Source organism: Ambystoma mexicanum, chromosome 4p (assembly GCF_040938575.1).
Source record: "Ambystoma mexicanum isolate Mex_15411 chromosome 4p, UKY_AmexF1_1, whole genome shotgun sequence".
Taxonomy (NCBI): domain Eukaryota; kingdom Metazoa; phylum Chordata; class Amphibia; order Caudata; family Ambystomatidae; genus Ambystoma; species Ambystoma mexicanum.
In genome coordinates, this window is record NC_090927.1 from 1,091,635,741 (window position 1) to 1,091,652,881 (window position 17,141).

The window sequence follows — 17,141 nt, forward strand, 5'->3', positions numbered from 1 at the left end:
ATAGCATTGGAAATGAGGAAAGAAGGTGGAGATCAGGTGGGCAAGAGGGGAAAGGTAAATGATGAAAAGCCACATCGTGAGTATAGAACCCTGAAGGATGCCATAGGTAGAGAGTGAAGTAGAGGAGTGAAAAGTGCCCAATTGCACTTAGGAGGGCGATTTGAAAGGAAAGAGGCCAGCCAATCCAGTGCCCGGTCCGTAATGCCGATGTATGTGGGTGGAGTGATTGACCGGGTCAAAGGCAGAGCATAGGTCGAGGAGGAGGAGTACGGAAGGAGAGTTGTAATCAAGGTAGAGAGCAAGTCCTCATGGGTGTTCAGGAGGGCGGTTTCTGTGCGTCTGGCTTCTCTCAAGCCAGACTGGTGTTCGTGGAGACAACCAGCAGATTCAGTGTGGTGGATTAGTTGGGAGATGACCAACTTCTCTGGGAATTTGCCCAAGAAGGGGGTACTGGAGAAAGGGCGGTAGTTAGCCAGGCAGAAAGGGTAGTTTATCCGAAAAGAAGCAGTCTCTGGCGGTATTCCCTGTCGCAGATTTTTCAGTTGTTCTGTTGATGCAGGGATATGGTGACATCCTTAGGCCTTTATACCAGTGTCAATTCTTTGTACCTATGTAGAGAATTTGTTGCATGCTTTTCAACAGAATCCAGAAACATTTTAAATCAAAAGTGACTTTTTCGGAGATAGATATTCTGCCAATTTCTCTAAGAGCAAAGCAAATATGTTGGAAATTTGATGCAGAAAATAAAAGTATTTAGGGGATTAGAATTAAGTAGTCAAGAACAACAAAGTTGTTATTTTAAAAAAAATTTTTGGGCATCTTAGCATTCATAAATGTGTGAGATCTTTGCTTTATTACCACGCAAGGGACTTATCCTAGAGAAAAGAATTGTAAAGCATATAAAGCACTGAATTGTGAATACACATTACGAGGCAATATCCAATTGCTTTTTAGTAGTATCTCTATTTGTAAAGGGTGAATGATGAGTATTTGCCCCCCAAAACACTGGCTAGTATAACCCATCTTCAAACCACTTTGCTTTCAAATTAAAGCTTTACCCAATCCCTCTTTTATGACTGTGGAAGGATGCCCACAAGGTTTCAGAATTGACACATAAACCAATATGCCCATTTCAATCAACAAAGTTGGAATTTCCCAATGCCCAGGTTCGAGCCTTTCTAAACCCCTACACTCATCTCGGTATCACTTGGGTTGGATCTTCAGAAGCTAGATGCCATTCATGCACTCTCCCCGGGTATGCAAATGCGAGGGTTACGAGTTGAGACAAGACGGGGACTTGCTAGACAAGAATAATGGAACAAACGTCCCACTGCTCAGCTGAAACTTTGAGGAGAAAACAGTTTATGATGTCAAACAGAGAAATTCAGGTGAAATGCTCGTGGATCCTAACACTAACAACCTAATTGTTGTACCCGTGTACACTTCGTAAATTACAAGCACAGGAAAATAAAAAAACATGCAGAGACAAATGCTCCACGTGTTTTCTCTTGAGTATACCATTGTGTTCAGGTTTCCTCTTATGGAGCAAAGGACAGAGTAGGATTTCCATACACCTGGAAGCCGACAGCATATCAATCCACATCAGATTTTTGATGCAGTTAGAATGAGGCTTGAATTTCTACAACTGAAAAATGCAGGCGTAAATCTATTTGGTTCCATTATATCAAAACTGCCATTATCCATCATTTACCAGCTGGGGCGGCTAAATGCAATAGACCCTGGGAACCACCCAGTCTTTCCTGCCTTTTTATCTCCCCGGCTAGAAATAATAAAAATGTGTTGGACCAGAGATACATAACTGGTCACAGGGCTTTCATTGGAGTAGGGCTAGCTGGGACCGAGCCCCGGAAGTCTCCAGAAAGGGATCCCGAGCCGGGGCCTACCCCCGACTAGCCCCAGACAGCTCAGGCAGGCAGCCCGTGTAGTGGCTGCATGGTTACACAAGCTGCCTGCACATGTTAGCACTTTGGATTAGAAAAAAAGACAAGGCATTGCCTTTTCTTTTTTCTAAACCAAAGTACTGACACCTGCAGGCAGGAGGTGTAACAGTGCAGTGCGGGCTGCCTGATGTCTGTGTACTCAAACAGGAGGAGGGCTGGACTGCCCAGCTCCCCTTTTGTTTCCAGGTAAATAGTCATAACCCAGGATGAAGCCCTGTTGGCTTCATGCTAATCAGAAACAAAAGGAAAGCTGGGCAATCCAGCCCTGGTCCCGGGTACATAGCGGGGAGATCCCCATTGGTATCCCCCACCTCCTGTGGCCAGTATATCACAAACACATCATGAAATAACAACAGACAACTTTTGTAAGGTTATTTGGAATATACAAGGTCACGGTTTATTTGGAGCAAATAATAAAATTGGGACGGTCCCAGCCACACATTACATTACAGTCAGGTAAGGGTGAACCGTGTCACCCTATATGCCAAAGGCACAAGCTGACCACGCTTCTGGTTACTACCAGGCAAACACTGGTTACTACCAGTGGGACACTTTGGAGCACTGACAAGGAGGTTGTTGGCATACAGCCCTAAAAGGGGAGTTAGTGCCCGTCGATGGATTTGGCTCGAGCTCAGCCAATCCTGAGCCACTGCCGCCGAAGCTACAGAGTGAAAATCCCTCATTGGCTAGGACCGCCCCGATACTCCGCCTGTAACAGAAAAAGGAAAATTAGACACAACATACCACAACACAGTACCATTATACACTCTGTATTCTTTGTAATTGCTACTACATCTACCGGTGGCCAGGCTGAAGGGAGCACAGTTCCGGAAGAAGTGGTGGCAGCTGGTAGCATGGACAGGGCTCTCTGTGAGTTAAGTGAGCGTTCGCTCACACTGGGCGTCCGGTTTAGATACCAGCAGAATTATGGTAAGTTCAGGAGTGTAACTGTGGCTTTAAAATGCATGGAGCGCAATGCTGAGGAACAGGTACGCGCGTTTGTGTTTTGGGCACACAGGGAAGGTGAATCAAAAAGCTGGGCGGCATCTCACCTGGCGGCAGTAGCTTTTCATTTTAAACTGGAAGGTAAGAGTGATCCCACAAAAGGGTTCCTGGTTCACACCGCTCTGAAAGGCTGGGCCCGATCGGAGCCTAGTAGAAAGGACGTGTGCAAGCCCATTGACTTTGTGCTACTTGTAAAGTTACTATCTGCCTTGTCAGGCGTATGTTTTAATGAATATGAATATCCCTATTCAGGCTGGCATTCGCATGGGCTTTTTTTCTGGGCTTTCAGGATCAGTGAATTGGTTTCGACATCCAAGCCTGTGGTTAAAGCATTGCCTACTACGCAGCTCCTTGAATGAAAGGGCTGCCTGCTGCGTGTGACCCCGGGCACACTGCTGTCACACCTTTGGTGCGCCCAGACCCTTCTTTTGTTTAATGTCAGTGCGCCCCAGAGCTACTTCTTTTACCAGCCCCTCACTTAGGCTGCGAGGGGGCTCTCATTAGGGGGCGTGGCCTAAGTGCCCCCATACTTAGGCCACGCACCCTAACGAGACCCCCCCTCGATGTCTAATCCTACTTAAACCACAAAGGTGGTCTGCTCCCATACGCAACGTTGGTCATTTGGCCTGAGGGTCACTTAGGAGCGGCTGCTGTCAGTATTTAGCCACTGACTTTGCATTTCTAAATAACCCGCGCACCTGATGAGCGATGGCAGTTTGGGCGGGATTATCTCTTGCAAATGTCAGAGGTACTGTGCTGCACACACGCCTGTGAACATGTGGCATTTGCAGGAGATAATTTGTCGCTCAGAGAGCGATTTACAAATGTCTGGAATCCGCGCATTGTTGCTGGAATGCGTCTCTTCCGTGTCCAGATGTACAGTATGTGTGAGTGCGCTGTTTGGTTGTACCCAGGGGTCCTTAACATTATAGAGGAGTTAAAGCGGACACTAAAGTCCACCATATTTTAACACCTTGAATAGTCATTAAAATCAGCGCATGCGTTTATTGTCATTTGTTCGCTTTTTTCTAATAATATACTTTCACTCAGCTCAGTGCCATCAGAGGTGGCATTTATCGTCCTACATTAACCAATTAACTGTGCAAATAAACACAAAAAAGAAAGGAATGTACATACCTTGTTCTGTAACATTGTAATGCACCCTTCAGGTGGGGCAATTAAAATGGGGTCAATCTCGCCCCCTGATTGTTCCGACAACACTGAGAGTAGCCGGCTCTGAAACAATGACTTTTTATTGGTAGCAATAGTCCTGTAATACTCAGGGTACTCAATCAGCATCTGCTAATCTCCATAGTTGGTACTCGTTCGCTGGCTTTGCCTGGATTATGTCTACTGTGTCTACCAGTCCTGGGAGTGATGCTCTTCCTCACAGTAATACTCATATCTCCCGCACACTCCCATGTCCTTATTGGCTGCTCTCTCGTTGGACCCATGTTATACACAACACATGCAGTGCTCATTCTTCTCCAGTTCTGTAAGAGGAAAAGCACACAGCAGGAATGTATTGTCTGGAACACATTTCATACTTCCTTCACGCCATAATGAAAAGTGGGATATGCCATTAACCTAACAGAATTGCATTGAATAAACAATACTTCAAAAATCGGAGGAAAATAAGTTCACCTGAAATTATTTAGCATGTTGTTAGGAAAGATTTCATGTTAGAATGAAATTTTCCCTCCATGTGTCAACCCCCGAACATTTTGCTGCTGTTTTACACCCTGAACTAAAACTTTGCCAGAGAAGCACAGCCCTCAGTTGCACTCCTCTGGGCTTTCGCTCACTTTTTATGGGGAAACTGACATGCCCTTAAGACAGTCAGTAATGGGAGACTTTGTTTCCCTTAGTCCTTTCCTCATGTTGCAACTTTTGTGCAACTTGTAACAAGTGTACAATGTAACTTACCTTACAGTACACTTGGGTCACTAGTTTTTCCAAAGGCCCTAGAAACTCTCGCTGGACTTTTCATGAACTGTGCAGATGTGTCGCGGACAGGACAGGTGGCAGCTATCGTTTTTCTTATGTTTTTGAACCCTTTCTTGCCATGCTAACCGCGCTTACCGCGTTTGGCACACATAGGTGGCCTGGCTCCAAAATGGCCATGCCACGAGGTTCTTTGTCCTGTCCTTTGTCCATCTTGCCCCTTCACCTTCCCCAGGTCGAGTCGACCCGGGTCCATCCTTATTTGGTCATGCACTTTCCCGTGAAACCCAATGCTTTTGCGGGCTTCTGCATGCCTTGTGTGTGTGCCTCCAGGCTGTGGGCTGGGATGTCTGTTCCCAATGCACATCCTGGGTGCCAGAGAGACTGGAGTGTCCTGAATGCCTGGGACCACTGTGGTCCATGATTGGTCCACGTATGGAGTGAGTGTTTGTGAGCAGATCTCCCAGTGGGTCCTCTCCGTTTTGGCACGAAGGGAACTTTGAATAAGAGGAGGCTGAAAACACCACTACCAAGTCGATCTCCTGAGTTCACACCGAACAAAGGATAAGGAGCCAAGTATCCTGCAACAAGAAGCCGAGTCAAGGAACCGCTGGTGACCCGCTGGAAGGTTTGGCACCCTGAGCCCGCTGTCGTCCTGTGGGACCCCTCTGAATCTGATCATCCCAGAAGGTCTGCGAAGATGCTTTGACCTATTGGAATAGTGGTATCAACTGTTCTCGGCACCTTCATCAAACCCTGCAAGTAAGCCTCTTCGGACGTGTCCCTGGGCCAACCAGTGGGCTGACCAGCTTTAACGGGACGTTTGCTCTGTCACCGCCGCAGTTTCGAGGAAGCCCTCGAAACTTGATATACTGCTTGCTCTGTGTCCACGGCACCCTCACACCGAATTTCGTACACTTGGCTTTCCCAGGTCTGAAGTGAGACGAGTGCGCCCGGACCGGAGCGGAGAAATAGCCACTGTCCCGTTTGGGAATCTCCGCTGTATCTCGGAAACTACACAGTGTCGAGACGTCCTGATTGTTGCAGTCGAACCTGCCAGCGAAGTGGATTGTGCTGGCGAAGCGTCGGTCTGCCTGCGTCGGGCACCGGTGAGTAGTCCTTACCCCAACCAGTGGCCCCTAATGCAGGAGCCCATTTTTACGCACGAAGTAGCCCATGTTGGCCCCTTCCCTTTCCACAGCTATTGTGAAATAGCGACTCCATCCCGCACTCTCAAACTGCCTCTGCCCTCCAGTGGAGGTCCTGCTTGAATAGTGGGAACTTGTTCGTCATCGCCTTATCCACCTTCCTGAGCTGCTAGAGACCCTTGAAGAGACCCTATTCTGTCCATTTGCACCAGCGCGTGCAGGTACTATTGAGCATAAGGCTCCTCTCTTCGTAGGGCTTGGACTGCCTCTCAGTTAGGTGTATTTTTGATGTTGAACTGGGTCTAAAGATTACTTGCACTGCCTGTTTTCCTCCCCATCTAGGTGGTCTACATATTCCATGGTTTTAACTCCTTAGACCCCACGGTCTTGTATATATCTTGTATTGATTGTGATGTGTTGGTTTACTTTAGTATTACTGTGATTCTTTGCTATGGTCTATGTTACAAAGGCCTTGTAATAAATGTGTCTATATTTTTTATATAACACCTGTCTGGAGTAATTTGTAAGTGTCCTTGCTTTGTGTGCTCATTGAGGTCTTTCAGTCACCCTCACTCCTCTTGAGACCTAGGGCCTCATCACGAGTTGGGCGGTAACGCCGGCGCTATTAGCGCCGGCATTAGTAGCCCTACCGTCAAACCCCCCGGCGCTAATTGCGTGGGATCACGGGTTTGGCGGAACGGGTATTGCCCATTCCCCACTGAGCCCATTCGTGAATTCCCCATTCCCCATTGGGCTCAATGGGGAATTTTCATGCTCTTACCGCCGGCGGATTTCCCGCCGGCGGTAATAGCACGAATTTTCAGCGGATTTCCCCCCAGCTCAGAGCTGGGGAGAAATCTGCCGAAGCCCTGATTTGGCAGACCCTTAAATCCAGCAGTAATAGCGCTACCGCTGGATTTAAGGGTTACCGCCAAACTCGTGATGAGGCCCTTAGTCTTGACCACCTGCCATAGCTACCCTGATTGGTCTGGCTTGTCCGGGGGTTACCCTGTTCCAAGAAACTAGGCTGGCCTTCTGAACCTCTGCCCCTCCAGGTCAGAGATAAGAAATCCTTCTTAACAAATTGGTGTACAGCGGTGGGATAGGACTGAAGGTATCCAGTGTTGCACAGGAGTAAAGGCATTTCAAGTTATTTCTACCAGGGCACATAGTGAATTGTTGTAGTATAACTTTTTAAAGGCCATAGTCCTATCTAACAGTATGGAAACAAGTACCTTGTTAACTTTAAATGCTTCTAGATCCGACACATTAAGAAAGATGTGTGCTGAGAGAGGTGTCTCCTCTCAAGGCACAAAAGTAGAAATGATCCAGAGAATCATGGACTGGCAAGAAGCTCAGCTTAGCGCTATAGCTTCTGAGGACAGTGCAGAAGGAGGTGGGGCTGCTCTCACTGGTAGAACTGATGGTTCTGCCACTGCACTGATCCACAGCAACCATGAGGACATGGAGGATGTAATGTCGAATGTTTCCTCTGCCAGTGCTGATGGGGAGGCCATACTTGAATTCAAGAAGCAAGACCTGCTGTTTAGGCAGAGGATCTTGAGTTCAATATGGCCAAACTAAAGATAGAGCAGGCAGAAAAACAAAAAGACAGGGATCACCAGTTGTAACTGGCCAAGCTTCAAGTTGCCAATGGATCCAAGGGTCCTGGACATGGGTCTTGGGCCTCCTCTCATCCAAGGTTCCAAAAGATCTGCTCAGTGTGTATGAGGAAAAGAATGACATTATGGACTGGCTGAATACATTTGGGTATGCATGTGAAGTTCAACAAGTTGACAATGCTGATAAAAGTGCCTGGTTACTTAGCAGACTGCCCCATTCTGGCTGCAGTGCCATTATGGAAATCTCAAAAGCTGAGAGAGCAGATTTTGCAATGTTGAAGCAGACTCTCATTTTAAAGTTTGGAAAGACTCCTGCCCAATACTTAAAAATATTCAGAGAGTACAAGAAGAAAGAAGGTGGTACTTGGGTATCTTATGTAACCGAATCCTTAAAAAACTTGACTGGCTGGGTTGAAGTTTATAAGGTTTCTACCTTTGAAGGCATGATAAGTCTTGTCATGTTGGAACATATTTTTGCATCTTCTTCCCCTGTGGTTAAGCAGCATTTGGCAGATTCAAAGGAGATAGATCATAAGAAGGTAGCCATTGTAGCAGATTTATGGGAGGCACATCAAGTGTCCCATAAGGACAAGACTCATCCTGGTAAGCAGGAGGAAGGGAAAAAGTCCAAAGATAAGGTGGGTGGGGAAACTGATAAATCTTCCTCCCAAAAAGGCCACAAAAAGAAACATAAGGGTAAGACACAAGATAACTCACAGGGTATTGGAGGTCAGCCTCCAAAACAGAACTCTGGTTATAGTAAGCCTCCCTATGTAAACAGACCCAATGGATCTTGTTTTGCTTGTGGAGCAACTGACCACGTGAAGGGAGATCCCCGATGTAAGATCAAAAGTTTGGGGGTCTACTCTGCTAATCTGGCCTTCTCCTCCTATGAGGAAGAAGAGATTACAGGGGCATCCTTCTCCTCAGACTCCTTCCCCAGTTGGATAGAAGCTGAGGTAGTTTCAGTTTCCCTGGGTTCCTGGGAGCCTAAAGTCTCAGAGGCTTATGTTACGATTCCAGATAACACCAAGCACTACTTTAAAGACAGTGTGCTGATCAATGGAGTAGATACTCCAGCTCTTAGGGATAGTGGGTGCAGTCGAACTGTAGTGGATTCTACCTTGGTAGACCCAGTGGAAGTTGCCAGAGCTACTCTGATGCCCACTAAGTTGGCTGATGGCCCACCTCTCATGTTCCCAGTAATACCTGTAAATCTTACTATCAATGGTACAGCAGTCAGGATTCCAGTGAGCATTCAGAGGAGTATCCCAGGAAAGGTCTTGTTGGGCAATGATCTCAGAGCTTTAGGGCTTGCGGGAGACACTGCTGACAGACCCTGCACAAGGTCTCAAACAAGGGCAGCACTGGCCAAGACCAATGGCCTGCCCCAGCCAAAGGGGAAACCCTAGGCTAAAGGAGTCAGAAAATCCAAAAGAGGGAAAGAAAATATTCCCCCTAACTCACCTACCACTGAGGTGGAGGTTGTTGGTCTATCACCAGGAACTGATGAGGAGGTGGAGATGCCTCAAGTAATTGACCCCATGACCATCCTGAACTAAAAGACTTGCTAGTGGTCGGTGGTCCTGACAGGGAAGAATTCAGTAAAGGCCAATGTGAGTGCCCATCTCTGGAAGGCCTGAGGAGACAGGCCTGCTCCCAGCTTGAGGATGAACCTCCTGGGAAGTATCGGATTTATTGGGAAGGTGGGCTCCTGTATAGTGAGCCTTCAGAGTCTACAGAAGGAGACCATAGGAGGTTGGTGGTTCCCCTTGATGTAAGACCCTTCCTCCTGCAGCTGGCACATGAAGTGCCCCTTGCTGGTCACCTTGGTATTAAGAGGACCAAGCAAAGGTTATCCATGCACTTCTACTGGCCCAAGATGGGGGTGCAAGTAGAAAGTAACTGCAGGAGTTGTGCCTTCTGCCAGTTATCTGGTAAGAGTGGCTTAACAATCCAAGCTCCATTGGTACCACTCCCAGGTGTGGGAGTACCATTTGAGAGGGTAGGGATCGACATTGTTGGTCCCGTTGACCCCCAAACATCATCAGGCAATAGGTTTATCCTGGTACTGGTCGACCATGCCACCAGGTATCCTGAGGCCATCCCATTGAAAACTGTGACTGCCAAGTCAGTTGCAAAAGCTTTACTTGGCATCTTTACTAAGGTTGGCTACCCTAAAGAAGTTGTTTCTGACAGAGGCAGCAACGTTATGTCAAAGTATATGCAGGCTATGTGTAAGGAATGTGGGGTCACCTATACATGTTCTTCCGCATACCACCCCCAGACCAATGGTCTGGTGGAAAGGTTTAACAGGACCTTGAAAAGTATGATTGGGGCTCTGGAAGAACCTCAAAGAAGAAAATGGGATCTTCTTTTACCATGCTTACTGTTTGCCTACCGAGAAGTACCACAAGAGGGTGTTGGCTTCAACCCCTTTGAACTTCTGTTTGGTCACCCTGTATGGGGACCCTTAGCCAAGGTCAAGGAGGGATGGGAGATGCCCACTCCCCCCATTACTACCAATGTAGTAGACTATGTGTTAGGGCTCCGAAAAAGGATGGTACTCCTGATGGGTCTGGCTAGTGACAAGTTGAAGGCAGGACAAGCTCTGGTGAAACATTGGTATGACCAGAAAGCTTCGCTCATCAACTTCACACCTGGTCAGAAAGTCTTGATCATGAATCCCATAAGGCCTAGAGCTTTACAGGATAAATGGTCAGGCCCTTACACAGTGGTGGAGTCACTGGGTGAGGTCAACTATTTAGTGGACCTTGGAAGGCCTGGACAGGCCCCAAACGTGTTCCATGTAAATAGGCTGAAGGCTTTCATCCCAAGAGTTGAAATTGCAGCACTCCTATTGGCTTCAGATGTTGAGGAAGAGGACTCTGAACCCCTTCCTGACCTATTCCAAAGCAGTCCTTCAGATAGCTCCATTGAGGGTGTCCGAGTGGCCCCTCACCTGACTTCTGATCAGCAGGCTGAGGTGAAAAGTTTGCTAAGGCAGTTTTCCCCCCTGTTTTCACAGTCCCCTGGTTTGACACCTTGGTGCAAACATAACATAGACACAGGAGACAGTGTACCTACCAAAAGTAGGGGATACAGAATGTCAGACAAAGTAAGGTCTTACATTAAGACAGAGGTCAACAAAATGTTGGATCTTGGGGTGATTGAACCCTTTAGTAGTCCTTGGTCCAGCCCTATGGTTTTGGTTCCAAAAGCAGGTACTTCCGAATTGACGTTCTGTGTGGATTACAGGGCTCTGAATGCTGTCACCAAGACAGATGCACACCCCTTGCTTAGAACAGATGAGCTGGTAGATACCTTGGGTGTCTCGAAGTACCTCAGCACGTTTGACCTCACTGCAGGCTATTGGCAAATAGCCCTTGCAGAACATGCCAAGGAGAAGACCGCTTTCTCAACTCCAGAAGTACTTTACCAGTTCAGGGTAATGCCTTTTGGGTTGAAGAATGCACCTGCTACTTTCCAGAGGCTTGTGAATCATGTGTTGAATGGGTTGGATGAATTCTGTCTTGCATATCTGAATGATATAGCAGTTTTCAGTGCCACCTGGGAAGACCATGTGAAACACCTTGGAATTGTGTTACAGGCTCTTCAGAAGGCCCACTTGACCATCAAGGCCAGTAAGTGCCAGATTTGACAAGGCTCAGTGCTTTACCTTGAACATGAAGTAGGTGGAGGGAGGATACAGCCTATACCCAGTAAAGTACAAGCAGTACAAGACTGGCCTACCCCCACTACACAGACCCAAGTGAGAGCCTTCTTAGGACTCACTGGGTACTACAGAAATTTCAGGGCAGACTATGGTACCATAGCTGCCCCTCAGACTGCTCTCACTACTCCAAAGAAACCCAAGAAGATAACTTGGACTCAAGAGTGTGAGAAGGCCTTCAATGGGTTAAAAGACTCCTTGTGCCAGGCCCCTGTGCTCAGGGCCCCTGAATACCAAAGACCTTTTATTGTGCAGATAGATGCCTCTGACACTGGGATAGGAGTTGTACTATCACAGGTAGATGAGAAGGGTAAGGAACACCCTATTGGCTTCATTAGTCGCCAGTTTAAGGACAGAGAGCTCAAATGGTCCACAGTAGAGATAGAATGTTTATCTGTTGTGTGGACCCTTAGGAAGCTGAGGCCCTACCTCTATGGGACCCACTTCACTGTGCAAACTGACCATAAGCCCTTAAAGTGGCTAATGAACATGAAGGGAGAGAATCCAAAGCTGCTTAGGTGGTCCATAAGTCTATAAGGCTTCGACTTTACTATTGAGCATAGGCCAGGTGTCCAATATAGCAATGCTGATGGGTAGTCCAGAATTTGTAACCGACCTGAACAAGAAACTCATCCAGGGGTGGATTAGTTCCCCCTGTCCTTAGTCTGGGAAGGGCGAGTGTTAGGAAAGATTTCATATTTGAATGTAATTTTCTCTCCATATGTCAACCCCCAAACTTTTTGCTGCTGTTTTACACCCTGAACTAAAACTTTGCCAGAGAAGCACAGCCCTCAGCTGCACTCCTCTGGGCTTTCGTTCACTTTTTATGGGGAAACTGACATGCCTTTAAGAAAGTCAGTACTGGGAGACTTTGTTTACCTTATGCCTTTCCTCATGTTGCAACTTTTGTGCAAAATGTAACAAGTGTAAAATGTAACTTACCTTACAGTACACTTGGGTCTCTAGTCTTTCCAAAGGCCCTAGAAACTCTCGCTGGACTTTTCATGAACTGTGCAGATGTGTCGCAGACAGGACTGATGGCAGCTATCGTTTTTCTTAAGTTATTGAACCCTTTCTTGCCATGTTAACCGCGCTTACCGTGTTTGGCACAAATAGGTGACCTGGCTCCAAAATGTCCATGCCATGAGGTTCTTTGTCCTGTGCTTTGGCCATCTTGCCCCTTCACCTTCCCCAGGTTGAGTCGACCCGGGTCCGTCCTTATTTGGTCATGCACTTTCCCACGAAACTAAATGCTTTCGCGGGCTTCTGCATGCCTTGTGTGTGTGCCTCCAGGATGTGAGCTGGGATGTCGGTTCCCAATACACATCCTGGGTACCAGAGAGTCTGGAGTGTCCTGAATGCCTGGGACCATTGTGGTCCGTGATTGGTCCACATATGGAGTGAGTTTTTGTGAGCAGATCTCCCATTGGGTCCTCTCCGTTTTGGCACGAAGGGAACTTTGAATAAGAGGAAGCTGAAAATACCACTACCATGTCGATCTCCTGAGTTCACACCGAACAAAGGATAAGGAGCCAAGTATACTGCAACAAGAAGCCGAGTCAAGGAACCGCTAGTGACCCGCTGGAAGGTTTGGCACCCTGAATCCGCTCTCGTCCTGTGGGACCTCTCTGCATCTGATCGTCCTAGAAGGTCTGCGAAGATGCTTCAACCCATTAGAATAGTGGGATCAACTATTCTCGGCACCTTCATCAAACCCTGCACGTAAGTCTCTTCGGAAGTGTCCCTGGGTCAACCAGTGGGCTGACCAGCTTACACAGGACGTTTGCTCTGTCACCGCCGCGGTTTGGAGGAAGCCCTCGAAACTTGGTATACTGCTTGCTCTGTGTCCACGGCACCCTCACACCGAATTTTGTAAACTTGGCGTTCCTAGGTCTGAAGTGAGACGAGTGCGCCCGGACCGGAGTAAACGCGGTTACCGTGTTGCCCTGCTGTGGCAACGACCTGTGCAAGTTTGCTGCATTTGTGACCCCCTTGACCCTGAAGCCTGCTGCAGTGTAACTGGGCCGATTCCTCCACCCGGAGCGGAGAAATCGCTACTGTCCGTTTGGGAATCCCTGCTGTATCTCGGAAACTACACGGTGTCGAGACGTCCTGATTGTCGCAGTTGAACCTGCCAGCGAAGTGGATTGTACTGGCGAAGCATGGGTCTGCCTGCGTCGGGGACTGGTGAGTAGTCCTTACCCCAACCGGTGGTCCCTAGTGCAGGAGCCCATTTTTACGCACGAAGTGGCCCCTGTGGGCCCCTTTCCTTTCCACAGCTATTGCGAAATAGCAACTCCATCCCGCACTCTCAAACTGCCTCTGCCCTCCAGTGGAGGTCCTGCTTGAATAGAGGGAACTTGTTTGTCATCGCCTTATCCACCTTTCTGAGCTGCTGGAGACCCTTGAAGATACCCTATTCTGTCCCTTGGTACCAGCGCGTGCAAGTACTATTGAGCATAAGGCTCCTCTCTTCGTAGGGCTTGGACTGCCTCTTAGTTAGGTGTATTTTTGATTGTATCTGGGTCTAAAGATTACTTGAACTGCCTGTTTTCCTCCCCATCTAGGTGGTCTACATATTCCGTGCTTTTAACTCCTTAGACCCCACGGTCTTGTATATATCTTGTTTTGATTGTGATGTGTTGGTTTACTTTAGTATTACTGTGATTCTTTGCTATGGGCTATGTTACAAAGGCCTTGTAATAAATGTGTCTATATTTTTAATATAACACCTGTTTGGAGTAATTTGTAAGTGTCCTTGCTTTGTGTGCTCATTCAGGTCTATCAGTCACCCTCACCCCTCTTGAGACTTAGTCTTGACCGCCTGCCATAGCTACACTGATCGGTCTGTCTTGTCCAGAGGTTACCCTGTTCCAAGAAACTAGGCTGGCCTTCTGAACCTCTGCCCCTCCAGGTCAGAGTTCAGAAATCCTTCTTAACACATGTTGAACTGTATTCCCCACACTTGTTACATATTCAGATATACACACACTAGCGGCTGTTGTCACTGCCTGGGATATGATTATAATTGTTCTTTTATAAAGCTCAGCTCCTGGTCCTAATACTGGGCCAGGCTGGGATTCGAATCTGTGCTGCTATGCCTTGTCTTGCTTCCAAGAAAAACACGTTGCCCCAGAGCTATCCACCAGCCCTGTGGCTATGAACACAAAGGGCTGAGTTCTGTTCAGAAGAACATGCGCCCTGTTGGCTGCAGCGAACAGAGCACGCCACAAGGGATCTGTCACTCCAAAACATCTGGCGTCAGAACACCCCACCAAAACGTCCTGCTTCTGGTCTGCACCTCTTGATTGAGTGCCTCATTCACAATGATGTTAGCAAGTAAGGTTTCTGGAGTTCAGGTGGGCAGATGAAAAGTGAGCAACTTGGCCCTGCAAGAAAACTCCTATGTTTTTATTTTTAAAGAAATTACATTCAAAGAATGAGTCTTAAAGGGCCTCTCCTCGACACTTCCACGGATGCCAGAAAATGCAGCGCCACCCAGTGCCAAAGGGGTAAAAGTATTTATAGTGCACTATCTAGTGCATTCCCATTATGAGACCACAAGTGCCCCACTTGGGTGGCCATCACTGTTCACATTGGTACACTGGCAAAAGCACAAGTGTTAGCCAAATTACGTAGTCTGCCATGTGCTGTTTCTACAAATCATTACAATATATGTATAGCAATTCCAAAAATCAAATAGTCAATCAACAAATTCCAGGCATGTATGAATCTCTCTAGTAGAATGTCACAAAGGCGTTCCCAGTAGTGGAACCTATGAAGGCGCACTGATGCAAGTGCACAGCTTTGTGAATGCACAATATCTGTTAGGAGGGGCCCTTCATATCATTTCTACGTCAGAACATCTTCCAGGCATTCCCCTAGTGTAGTATTTGGAAAGCATGTTTAGCTGTTGAGTAACCCTTAAAATCAATCGTTTGCTAAACCCCACCCGCATTTTTCCCCATTTTGTTATTTTTGTTATTCTTTGGCCTTTGTCCGGGAACCAGCATTGCCTATTTACAAGTCATTCAATTGGAATTCAACAACATGAAACATTCAAAGTCGCTGACGTTTTCACCGGTCAACAGCCGATTTGGGTAGTAACTTGAATTTTGGCAGAACCACTGCGGCTAAAAAACAGAATAGCAGGAGTACATTTTGTTAACATTGTGGAATGTATTGAAAAAGCTGCTTAACTCCTCCAAAATGGCTATTTACTGCATCTCGCTTGCATATCCAAATACATTGTACAGCGGAAAACTCACAGCTGCTACCGACCGCAAATGTAACCTTTAATGTTTGAATTGTTGCTGCCAAGTCATCTGCCTGGAGTACTTGTAATCCACTTTTAGGACTCCAAGATTCCGAAAAAGGCCTTAGAATCCAAGCCTTAGTAATGTCCAAGCACCATCCAATTGTCCAACATTTCCATGCTCAAAACAGGAGCAGTCAAAAGACCTGTTTCTGATGTTGGTCTGTAAGGTGTACTGTGTGACTGCCTGTTGTACAATGTCTGTACGTGTACATCACAGTGGTTCTGTGTATGAAGGCTGCCCTAAAAGATTTGTTTTTTAAGATAGGAGAGAAGCAAAAAACTGAAATCATAGATTGAGATAGCAGCTTGGTTTGAGGTGAAAACGCTGATGACCTACCTGCATGTCATCTGAACAACTAGCAGATGAGGACAGCGACAAAGAGTGTAGGTCTGGGAGAAATAGAAAACGGTCTCTAGCCCAGGGTCTCGGCAATAGTGTGCATGCAAGAAAAAGGGTGGAACTATCAGGCACCGTATATGAGCAAAGGAAGTGGACGGGGACGCCGGGTCGGCAAATGAGGAACCTGATGAACTGTTGAGCCAAGAAGGCTTCTCAGGTCTTGAAGGTACCAACTGGAGAAGTAGAAGAAATGGAGCTAGAAGTCCGCAGACAGGCCAGGGAAAGGGGAAAGAAATAAGAGGTCAGCTTGAGGAGTTGGGCTGAACAATATTGGGAGGTGAAAAGCAGTGGATGTAGGAATAGAAATGACAGAGGTGGGAAGTGCAGAAACAGAGTAAGAAATACTCTAGAGCAGATGTCTGCAACCTGTGGCTCTCCAGATTTGTCGAACTACAACTCCCATGATCCCTCATGCTTAACTATGGTTGCTAGTGCTGACGGGAGTTGTAGTCCAGAACAATTGGAGAGCAAAGGTTTGTGCTGTAGAGTAATACGCTAATTAACATAAGGATAGGAGGACTGGATAAAAATAGAGCCAGCACCTAAAATCCAAAAGTCAAAGAGAGGGCATTCCTGAGAGAAATCACAAAGGATTAAGACAACACAGAGTGTTGGGACACGTTCTCTGGAACAGACAGTGGGGCCCATGTTGGGCAATGCGCAGTGTTGGGAGGTCCTGCCAGTTGCATGCCTTACACAGCCAGCTCCTGTGGGCCTCCCTGCAGCCCTTGTCCTCCTACACCACCATGGATAGTGGTGCCAGCCTCGGCAGCGGAAGTTAGGTGAGCGAGGCGGGGGACCCATCGTCTGCATGACAGCATAAACCGGTATTGATTCATAGGACTATTGATGACAGTGTGTGCCTTAATTGAATAATGAATACAAATCTGCGTTGATATCACTTGAAGGTGACGGAAGTGACCTTGGATGAACAAGGTTTGCCTGTCTCTTCATGGTAGTTTATTGTATTAATTGAGCGATCTTCCTAAATTGAACTGTCATGCCCTTGC